The sequence below is a fragment of the Scyliorhinus canicula genome, chromosome 1 (assembly GCF_902713615.1).
Source record: "Scyliorhinus canicula chromosome 1, sScyCan1.1, whole genome shotgun sequence".
Classification (NCBI taxonomy): Eukaryota; Metazoa; Chordata; class Chondrichthyes; order Carcharhiniformes; family Scyliorhinidae; genus Scyliorhinus; species Scyliorhinus canicula.
Window position 1 is genome coordinate 16,489,994 of NC_052146.1, and position 11,937 is coordinate 16,501,930.

Here is an 11,937-nt window from a genome sequence, read left to right on the forward strand (position 1 = left end):
TAATACCACAGTATCAGGCAATCTCAGTAATACCACAGTATCAGGCAGTGTCAGTAATACCACAGTATCAGGCAGTGTCAGTAATAACACAGTATCAGGTAATGTCAGTAATACCACAGTATCAGGCAATCTCAGTAATACCACAGTATCAGGCAGTGTCAGTAATACCACAGTATCAGGTAATCTCAGTAATACCACAGTATCAGGCAATGTCAGTAATACCACAGTATCAGGCAATGTCAGTAATACCACAGTACCAGGTAATCTCAGTAATACCACAGTATCAGGCAATGTCAGTAATACCACAGTATCAGGCAATGTCAGTAATACCACAGTATCAGGCAATGTCAGTAATACCACAGTATCAGGCAATCTCAGTAATACCACAGTATCAGGCAGTGTCAGTAATAACACAGTATCAGGTAATGTCAGTAATACCACAGTATCAGGCAATCTCAGTAATACCACAGTATCAGGCAGTGTCAGTAATAACACAGTATCAGGTAATCTCAGTAATACCACAGTATCAGGCAATGTCAGTAATACCACAGTATCAGGCAATGTCAGTAAGACCACAGTATCAGGCAATGTCAGTAAGACCACAGTATCAGGCAGTGTCAGTAATACCACAGTATCAGGCAATCTCAGTAATACCACAGTATCAGGCAATCTCAGTAATACCACAGTATCAGGCAATGTCAGTAATACCACAGTACCAGGCAATGTCAGTAATACCACAGTATCAGGCAATGTCAGTAATACCACAGTATCAGGCAATGTCAGTAATACCACAGTATCAGGCAATGTCAGTAATACCACAGTATCAGGTAATGTCAGTAATACCACAGTATCAGGCAATGTCAATAATACCACAGTACCAGGCAATGGCAGTAATACCACAGTATCAGGCAATGTCAGTAAGACCACAGTATCAGGCAATCTCAGTAATACCACAGTACCAGGCAATGTCAATAATACCACAGTACCAGGCAGTGTCAGTAATACCACAGTATCAGGCAATCTCAGTAATACCACAGTATCAGGCAATGTCAGTAATAACACAGTACCAGGCAATGTCAGTAATACCACAGTATCAGGCAATGTCAGTAATACCACAGCACCAGGCAATCTCAGTAATACCACAGTACCAGGCAATGTCAGTAATACCACAGTATCAGGCAATGTCAGTAATACCACAGTACCAGGCAATGTCAGTAATACCACAGTACCAGGCAATGTCAGTAATACCACAGTATCAGGCAATGTCAGTAATACCACAGTATCAGGCAATGTCAGTAATACCACAGTACCAGGCAATGTCAGTAATACCACAGTACCAGGCAATGTCAGTAATACCACAGTATCAGGCAATGTCAGTAATACCACAGTATCAGGCAATGTCAGTAATACCACAGTACGAGGCAATGTCAGTAATACCACAGTATCAGGCAATGTCAGTAATACCACAGTATCAGGCAATGTCAGTAATACCACAGTATCAGGCAATGTCAGTAATACCACAGTATCAGGCAGTGTCAGTAATAACACAGTATCAGGTAATGTCAGTAATACCACAGTATCAGGCAATCTCAGTAATACCACAGTATCAGGCAGTGTCAGTAATAACACAGTATCAGGCAGTGGCAGTAATACCACAGTATCAGGCAATGTCAGTAATACCACAGTATCAGGCAATGTCAGTAATACCACAGTATCAGGCAGTGTCAGTAATACCACAGTATCAGGTCCACAATGCTGTCCGATACAAAATGATTTCTGTTTTTTAAACAGACCAAGGAAGGGCGGAAGGTTTTTTTACAAGTTGGGATATCATGATCGGCGCTGGCTTGGAGGGCCGAAGGGCCTGTTCCTGTGCTGCACTTTTCTTTGTTCTTTGTTCGTTGATGCAAATCATGGATTTTCGACAGAAATTAGGAAATGAGCACTGGGTGACTCGAGCCGAAACCTCTAAACAAGCTGAGATCGCAGCTGACTTGCAAATCTCCATGCCCTGTGTTAATACGGTGTTTCCAGCTGGCAACTCTCATTTCTGGTTCAAATTCATTCGACCTATTAGCTCAGCAAAAACACTTCAATGGATGCACAGTACTGCGTTCAACGCTGGCCTTTGCTGGACCCCACCCTGAGCTGTAATTGCTGAGGTCGCGACTGTGTGATCTCATTATGCCAATGTGTTTTATACCTAAGGCTGGAGGTTATGTGATAGGCAGGTTGGTTCGATGTGGATTGCACTCGATGCAGGGAAGTTAGAAACAGGCGTCTAACAGTGGAGAAGATCCAACACTATTTTATTCAACTATAGAACTGCTATACATATTCAGCTGTGGGTCGACACTATTCTGATCTGACTGGTGACCTTGTACTAGCCTGACCAGACTTACTAGCTACCGCATGGTGTTTGCACTTGCCAGCTCGTGGACTCTGAAGTTTCAGTAGCTGGGTCCATATAGAACGGGAAACCTAGTGCCCTCTGGCTCTATAGTGGTAGTGTCCTGCCTGGTGATTGGCTGTACTGTGTTGTATGCTTATTGGTCATCCTATGTGTCAATCACTGCCTGTCTGCATCACATTACATACATGAGTGGATATTATGACATCTCCCCCCTTTTTTAAAAATTAAATAAGTACTGAGGTATGTATACGTATATGCCTGACTATATACAAACGGTGCTTGAACAAACGTATATACATGGGAAGATGTCGATAGTGCAGATACATGGCAAACGAAGCAATATTTACAAAGGTTAAATCGATGAATTGAGTCACAAAATGTACAAGAGTTCAGTCTATAGATTTAGTCTTTGTGGTGGGCGACGAATTCTTGTTGATCGCCGCAGATGTGGATCAGGAGCCACCTGCACGTGGATAGGTGGGATCGCTGCCATCGCGGTGGTCTCGTGGGCTGGCAGGATCGCTGGCAGATCGGTGGCCTCGTGGCAGGGTATGTCCGGAGGAAGTATGATGGCCAGCGGAGCACTGCCGTCAGGTGGTGGGCGTGGAACTCTTCGCAATGCCCTTCTGTTGCGCCGTAGCAGGGAGCCATCAGCCATATGGACAAGGAAAGACCTTGGGGCAACTTGTTTGACAACAACAGCTCTGGCTGACCAGCCGCCCTCAGGCAACTGGACGCGAACATGATCGGCTGGAGCCAGCTCGGGTAGATGGGTGTCATGAGCATCAAATGTGGCCTTCTGTTGGGCCTGGGACTGCTGCATATTTTGTAAAACCGTGAGGTGGTCAAGGTCTGGAACATGGATGGCTGGAACTGTGGTCCTCAGAGTGCGATTCATGAGCATCTGCGCTGGAGACAACCCAGTGGATAGTGGGGTTGCCCTGTATGCCAGCATTGCCAGGTTCAAGTCGGAGCCTGAGTCTGCAGCTTTGCACAGCAACCGCTTGACAATATGGACCCGATTCTCCGCCTTCCCGTTTGATTGCGGGTAGTGGGGACTGGAGGTAACGTGACGGAAGTTGTAGGACTGTGCAAAATCAGACCATTCCTGGCTGTAAAAGCATGGACTGTTGTCGCTCATTACCGTGAGCAGTATCCCGTTCCTGGCCAACGGTTCATAGAACATAGAACAGTACAGCACAGAATAGGCCCTTCAGCCCTCGATGTTGTGCCGAGCAATGATCACCCTACTCAAACCCACGTATCCACCCTATACCCGTAACCCAACAACCACCCCCCTAACCTTACTTTTTTAGGACACTACGGGCAATTTAGCATGGCCAATCCACCTAACCCGCACATCTTTGGACTGTGGGAGGAAACCGGAGCACCCGGAGGAAACCCACGCACACACGGGGAGGACGTGCAGACTCCGCACAGACAGTGACCCAGCCGGGAACCGAACCTGGGACCCTGGAGCTGTGAAGCATTTATGCTAACCACCATGCTACCGTGCTGCCCGTGAAACCGCGCCCAACGTGGGGCATGAACCCACGACCCTGAAATTAAGAGTCTCATGTTCTGCCGACTGAGCTAGCCGGGTTCTTTGCAGGGTTTGATGACCGCCTTCGACGTGAGGTCGGACAGTTTTACCACTTCTGGGTAACTGGAGAAGTAGTCGACCAGGAGCATGTAATCACGCCCCTTGGCGTGGAAAAGGTCTACACCTACTTTGGACCACGGAGAGTGGAAAACCTAGTGCCCTCTGGCTTTATAGTGGTAGTGTCCTGTCTGGTGATTGGCTGCACTGTGCTATGTGCTCACTGGCCATCCTGTGTGTCAATCACTGCCTGGCTGCATCTCATTATATACATGAGTGGATATAATGACAGGAGGTAGTTCAGAAACTATTAGGGAAGTTCGTTGACTGCAATTAATGTAAATGAATGGTGGAGCTTTAATGGGATTTCCTGTCACTCTGAAGGACTTGTTAATTATTCAGGATTCTGAAAGAATACTTTGCTCTCTGTGTTTTCCAATTCTCGCTTAAATAAATAATTGCATTTACATGACGCTGTTTACCTGTGACCTCAGGCAGCAAGAGTGCTTTACAGCCAATGAAGTACTTCTGAACTGTAGTCCCTGCTGGAACGCCGGGCAACGCGACAACAAACCTCTGTGTAACCAGCTCTCAGAAGCAGCAATGCATTGATCTGTCTTAGTGATTATGGTTCAGGGATAAGCATTGGCGGGACATGGGGGAGAAATGCCTTGCTTTTCTTCAAAATAGTGAGACGGGATTTTTATATCCGCCGCTGAGCCTCCATTGAACGCCTTGTCTGAAAGATGGCACCTTGGACAGTGCAGTGCTGCCATGTTGTGGTCAACTGGAGTACTGCTCCACGGGCGTCTCGAGATCATTCTTCAAATGTGAACCGGAGACAGTGCACATTCACTTTCCCAGCCCAGCAAAAACTCAGGCTGCTTGTAGCACTTTCGCTGTTCAGCTAATGTGACGTCGAGCAAGCAGCTCCGAGACGGGCTGCCTTCGTAACCTAGAGGGACAGGGAATAGATTGGTGGGGAGTGTTCCCCTCCAGGCCCCCCCTCCAAGGCACACACCATTTTGGCTTGGATATATATGGGCCATTTTCGAAATCCTGAAACTCCCTGGGCAGGTATCTCCGTCGGCTGGAGCCGAAATCGGGAAAGGCGATTGGACGGAGGATTGGTTTTGATGGTGAAATCGCGGTGGGCGCTGGTTCACGACAAATCACAATTCTCCGTGACCTTGACAGCGGCACCAATGCGTTCTGGAACGCACATACTGTGAATGCCATTTGCACATCATTAGCGGACCCGACCCGGTATTCTCCTGGGCCTCCGCGATTCTCCACCTGCACTGGGGGAAGTTATCAACGGTGAGTTTCGCCTGTGCTTTTCAAAATCAAGAAACAGGCACCGTGGCTGATGATGGAGAGAGAAGAGGTAGGACACGGAGAGGTGCGAACGTGGGCTTCTGGTCCTGATACTGGCCACGCTGGCTGGGGGTGACCCCCATAGGACTTGACAGTGCCCAGGCATGGACCCCCATTGCTGCGGCCTGCGAGGCAGACATCTTGCTGCGCACCGCACTGACCACCCAACCTGGAGCCTGGTTCTACAACATGCCATCGGCCATATAGGTGCCCCTACCCCATTACCCTCGCACCCCACCCTCCACCATATCCCCCTCCCAACTGGCAGCCAACCCCCTACCGGTCATCACGCATCTGCCCCCTCGGCAGTCCCGACCTCCATCTGCTGTACTGGAGCATGTGTGTGATGCGCACTTCATAGTGTCCGAGGAACCTCTTCACTAAGGTGCCCAACCAGGGTGAGTGTCTCTGGGATGGTGAAGGATGTTGGAGATAGCTGTTAAGGGAAATATGTATCGGCATCGGAATCGAGCTCCAGGTGTCCTGGGACTCAGGTCAATGGCTCCTGTCAGTCTCGCTGTTGTCCTCATTGATGGTCGGCATCTGAGGTTCTGACTGTGGCAGGAGTCAGGAGTGGGGGTCACCAGAAGGGCCGACCCCATCACCTGCAAAACACAAGATAAATGCATACTTAGACCTCAGGCCAGTACGATCGGTGTCTCCTAAATGTTATCCCACTGACACAATCTATTTGGCAGACCTCATTTCCAAGAACCAGGTCCAACAGTGTATCCATTCTAGTTGGACTGGACACATACTGCGGTAGAACATTCACCTGAACACAATCTAGGACCACTTGCCCCTCTCCACCCTTTACACGACTGTTCCAGTCTACATTCAGGTAATTACAGTCCCTATTATAACTACGCTATAATGTTTGCATCACTTCCGCAGATTTGTTCACCTGCATCCTTCTTGCTTGTTTGCGGACTGTGGACTACAACGGGAAATTGCAGCCTTTTTGTTCCCTAGCTGCAGCCAAATTGATACTGTCCTTGAACTCTCTGCGATCTCCTCTTTCTCCAGCACTGCAATGCTCTCCTAAACCAATACGTCCACCCATCTTTCTTCCCTCTCCTTTTTGAACACCTTGTACCCAGGAATATCTAATGCCCGGTCCTGCCTTCCTTGAGTCAGGTCTCTGTTATTGCCACAACATCGTACTTCGACAAGGGGTTTTCATGGAAGACATGGTCAAGTGTGAAGCACGGTAGCATTGTGGATAGCGCAATTGCTTCACAGCTCCAGCGTCCCAGGTTCGATTCCGGCTTGGGTCACTGTCTGTGCGGAGTCTGCACGTGCTCCCCGTGCGTGCGTGGGTTTCCTCCGGATGCTCCGGTTTCCTCCCATAGACCAAAGATGTGCAGGTTAGGTAGATTGGCCATGCTAAATTGCTCTTAGTGTCCAAAATTGCCCTTAGAGTTTGGTGGGGTTACTGGGTTATGGGGATAGGGTGGAGGTGTGGACCTTGGGTAGGGTGCTCTTTCCAAGAGCCGGTGCAGACTCGATGGGCCGAATGGCCTCCTTCTGCACTGTAAATTCTATGAACTATGATAAGTATTCGCTCTGACAGCATTAGTAATGTAGGTTTACAGCATTGTGTTAAAATAGAAGAGGCGATCTGCGGAAGCTGGACGTGATTACCAAAGCTGTATCTAACATTAACTGTATCTCCAGTGTGGCTTTTTTTTAAACTAAATTGTGTTTAGTTTTGATTTTGATTTGATTTGATTTGATTTATTGTCACATGTACCGGAGTACAGTGAAAAGTATTTTTCTGCGGCCGAGCAACGTACACAGTACTTACATAGTAGACAAAAGAATAATCAACAGAGAACATTGACAAATGGTACATCGGCAAACAGTGATTGGTTACAGTGCGGAACAAGGGGCCGAACAAAGCAAATACATGAGCAAGAGCAGCAGGGCACCGTGAATAGTGTTCTTACAGAGAACAGATCAGTCCAAGAGGGAGCCGTTGAGGAGTCTTGTAGCTGTGGGGAAGAAGCTGTTCCTATGTTTGGATGTGCGGGTCTTCAGGGTTCTGTACCTTCTGCCTGATGGAAGAAGGCAAAGCCTGGATGGGAGGGGTCTCTGACAATGCTGTCTGCCTTCCTGAGGCAGCAGGAGGTGTAGAGAGAATCAATGTGGGGGTGGCAAGCTTGTCTGATGCGTTGGGCTGAGTTCACCACACTCTGCAGTTTCTTGCGATCTTGGACCGAGCAGTTTTAGACTAATTTGCATGTCTAACATGGATATTATTTGGAATTTTTGTTACCATACCAGAGCACCTGAAGTGGCATTGGCCCCAAGCACTGAAAACCAGGTGTAGGGATCCAAGGCAAGGCTGCTACCATGTTCAAGGTTTGATAAGATAATCCTCTGCAATGCAATTGCTGCAATATAACCACAAAAAAAAGAGGCCATTCTGGGCTGAATTAGAGGGGTCGTTCCCTGCGCATGTAGTCCCAGAAATGACCCCTGCAATCTAATTTTTGGGGTTTTTTGGGGTCTCAAAGGGGAACACCCCATCGAGGCCACACTTAGCCGCATTTCCTGCACTGAGGAATCCGATGAGGGAGCTCCTCAGTGTAAGTCAAGATCGGGGCGCCATTTATCTTTCGACAACTCGACATGACCCCTTGGACCCCCCCCCCCCCCCCCCCCCCCCCCCCCCCCCAATGCACCAACTCACGCTGTCATGTAAGAGTACCTTTAAGAAATGGGTGTTTATAAATGGGTATGTATATAAATATCTGTAGTGAGAGTACCTTTAAGAAATGGGTGTTTACTACTGCAGTGATGTCAGAGAGTGGGTGGAGCTGGGCTGTCTGTCAGCTTTTTACTTTCGTTTTAGGCTGTTTGCTGCAGGGTGTGTTTTAGTTTCATTTTCAGTGTTGGAGCTGAAGCCAGACCAAGCAGGCGTACTGCTGTTCTCTCTGCCAAGAAAAGACTATCTCTTGATCATTTGGTGGATTCAAAATTATAAATGTTTCCAGTCGTGAATGATGTGCTTCTGTTAAAAGGGGTCTTCTGGATGTTAAAAGGAAAGCTTAAAGGATTACTTAGTGTTGTATTCTTTGGAGGTTGTATGTGAATTAATGGTTGCTAAGATGTTCACTGTATGTTTTAAAAAGGTTAACTTGAGTTCATAGAATAAACATTGTTTTGCTTTTAAAAAATACTTTTCCTTTTCTGCTGTACCACACCTGTAGAGTGGGCCGTGTGCTCCCCATATCACAATCTATTAAAAGTTGTGGGTTAGGTGAACTCCATGATACACTTTGGGGTTCTCTAACCCCTGGCCCATAACAACACAAAGAGTCATCCTGACTCGAAACATTAGCTCCTTTCACTCATCACAGAACATAGAACATACAGTACAGAAGGAGGTCATTCAGCCCATCGAGTCTGCACCGACCCACTTCCTCACTTTCACCCTATCCCCGTAACCCAATAACCTCTCCTAAACTTTTTGGTCAATAAGGGCAATTTAGCATGGATGGCCAATCCACCTAACCTGCACGTCTTTGGACTGTGGGAGGAAACCGGAGCACCCGGAGGAAACCCACACAGACACGGGGAGAACGTGCAGACTCCGCACAGACAGTGACCCAGCGGGGAATTGAACCTGGGACCCTGGCACTGTGAAGCCACAGTGCTAGCCACTTGTGCTACCGTGCTGCCTAGATGCCGTCAGACCTGCTGAGAGGTACCATGGAGCATGCCCTGAGGGAGCGCTCAGCAATGATCACATGGGAATTGCCCAGAAAGTTTCAACTTCTGTTGGGCAGCTAACCTGTGTCTGCAACCCTCTGAAACTGATTTAAAGTCGGAGAATTTGCATGATTCCAATTTACTTAGGTAAAGAGTTAGAAGGATTAAAACCAGCTCTAGCTCCTGGGTAACTGTGTTGCCCCCTGACTACCCTCTCCCAACCTTCTGCCTACAGCTTAGAGAACCTTCCCCCCCCCCCCCCCCAACATCCCCATGACTACCCCTTGACCGTCCAAATATCTCCCTGACCCCATGACTACCACCTTTGACCCTCTGAGTAACGCCCAAATATCCTACCAAACCCCAGGCTTTCCTCTCGGACCTCCTGACTACTTCCTGACACCCCCTTCCCCCAGCTACCCCCAACCACCAGACTACCCTCCTAACCCCCCCAAAAACTTACACCCCAACTATCCTCCGGACACTCTTTGGACTATGGGAGGAAACCGGAGTACCCGGAGGAAACCCACGCAGTCACGGGGAGGATGTGCAGACTCCACACAGACAGAGACCCAAGTCGAAATCGAACTTGGGACCCTGGAGCTGTGAAGCAATTGTGCTATCCACAATGCTACCGTGCTGCCCTTAAGAAGTTAATCTACACTCCATTATTCTACCCTAATCCATGTACCTATCCAATAGCCGCTTGAAGGTCCCTAACTTTTCCGACTCAACTACTTCCACAGGCAGTGCATTCCATGCCCCCACTACTCTCTGGGTAAAGAACCTACCTCTGACATCCCCTCTATATCTTCCACCATTTATCTTAAATTTATGTCCCCTTGTAATGGTGTGTTCCACCCGGGGAAAAAGTCTCTGACTGTCTACTCTATCTATTCCCCTAATCATCTTATAAACCTCTATCAAGTCGCCCCTCATCCTTCTCCGTTCTAATGAGAAAAGGCCTAGCACCCTCAATCTTTCCTCGTATGACCTACTCTCCATTCCAGGCAACATCCTGGTAAATCTCTTTTGCACCTTTTCCAAAGCTTCCACATCCTTTCTAAAATGAGGTGACCAGAACTGCACACAGTACTCCAAATGTGGCCTGACCAAGGTTTTGTACAGCTGCATCATCACCTCACGGCTCTTAAATTCAATCCCTCTGCTAATGAACGCTAGCACGCCATAGGCCTTCTTCACAGCTCTATCCACTTGAGTGGCAACTTTCAAAGATCTATGAACATAGACCCCAAGATCTCTCTGCTCCTCCACATTGCCAAGAACCCTACCATTAACCCTGTATTCCACATTCATATTTGTCCTTCCAAAATGGACAACCTCACACTTGTCAGGGTTAAACTCCATCTGCCACTTCTCAGCCCAGCTCTGCATTCTATCTATGTCTCTTTGAAGCCGACAACAGCCCTCCTCACTATCCACAACCCCACCAATCTTCGTATCATCTGCAAATTTACTGACCCACCATTCAACTCCCTCATCCAAGTCGTTAATGAAAATCACAAACAGCAGAGGACCCAGAACTGATCCCTGCGGTAAGCCACTGATAACTGGGCTCCAGGCTGAATATTTGCCATCCACCACCACTCTCTGTCTTCTATTGGTTAGCCAGTTTGTTATCCAACTGGCCAAATTTCCCACTATCCCATGCCTCCTTACTTTCTGCATAAGCCTACCTTGGGGAACCTTATCAAATGCCTTACTAAAATCCATGTACACTACATCCACTGCTTTACCTTCATCCACATGCTTGGTCACCTCCTCAAAGAAGTCAATAAGACTTGTAAGGCAAGACCTACCCCTCACAAATCCGTGCTGACTATCTCTAATCAAGCAATGCCTTTCCAGATGCTCAGAAATCCTATCCCTCAGTACCCTTTCCATTACTTTGCCTACCACCGAATTAAGACTAACTGGCCTGTAATTCCCAGGGTTATCCCTATTCCCTTTTTTGAACAGGGGCACGACATTCGCCACTCTCCAATCCTCTGGTACCACCCCTGTTGACAGCGAGGACGAAAAGATCATTGCCAACGGCTCTGCAATTTCATTTCTTGGTTCCCATAGAATCCTTGGATATATCCCGTCAGGCCCAGGGAACTTGTCTATCCTCAAGTTTTTCAAAACGCGCAACACATCTTCCTTCCTGACAAGTATCTCCTCAAGCTTATCAGTCTGCTTCACGCTGTCCTCTCCAACAATATGGCCCCTCTCGTTTGTAAATACTGAAGAAAAATACTTGTTCAAGACCTCTCCTATCTCTTCAGACTCAATACACAATCTCCAGCTACTGTCCTTAATCGGACCTACCCTCGCTCTAGTCATTCTCATATTTCTCACATATAATCCAGCAGAGGGCAGCAGAGCAGAGCTTCTGATTGGCTGTTCCGGGGAGATTTGCATACGTGCAGTGCGGTCAGCGTAAGTTGAAGGTGCACCTGCATCAGTGACCCGAGGAGTTCGACGGAAGGTGAGCATCCAGCAGAGGGCAGCAGAGCAGAGCTTCTGATTGGCTGTTCCGGGGAGATTTGCATACGTGCAGTGCGGTCAGCGTAAGTTGAAGGTGCACCTGCATCAGTGACCCGAGGAGTTCGACGGAAGGTGAGCATCCAGCAGAGGGCAGCAGAGCAGAGCTTCTGATTGGCTGTTCCGGGGAGATTTGCATACGTGCAGTGCGGTCAGCGTAAGTTGAAGGTGCACCTGCATCAGTGACCCGAGGAGTTCGACGGAAGGTGAGCATCCAGCAGAGGGCAGCAGAGCAGAGCTTCTGATTGGCTGTTCCGGGAGATTTGCATACGTGCAGTGCGGT

The 11,937-nt window shown here is 48.1% G+C and overlaps 1 non-coding gene across 1 annotated transcript; it reads right to left on the reverse strand.

Moving 5' to 3' along the window:
* Window positions 1-3,943: 3,943 nt before the first annotated feature.
* Window positions 3,944-4,016, reverse strand: trnak-cuu. The gene has a single exon. It is a non-coding gene; the product is annotated as a tRNA-Lys (tRNA).
* Window positions 4,017-11,937: the final 7,921 nt, after the last annotated feature.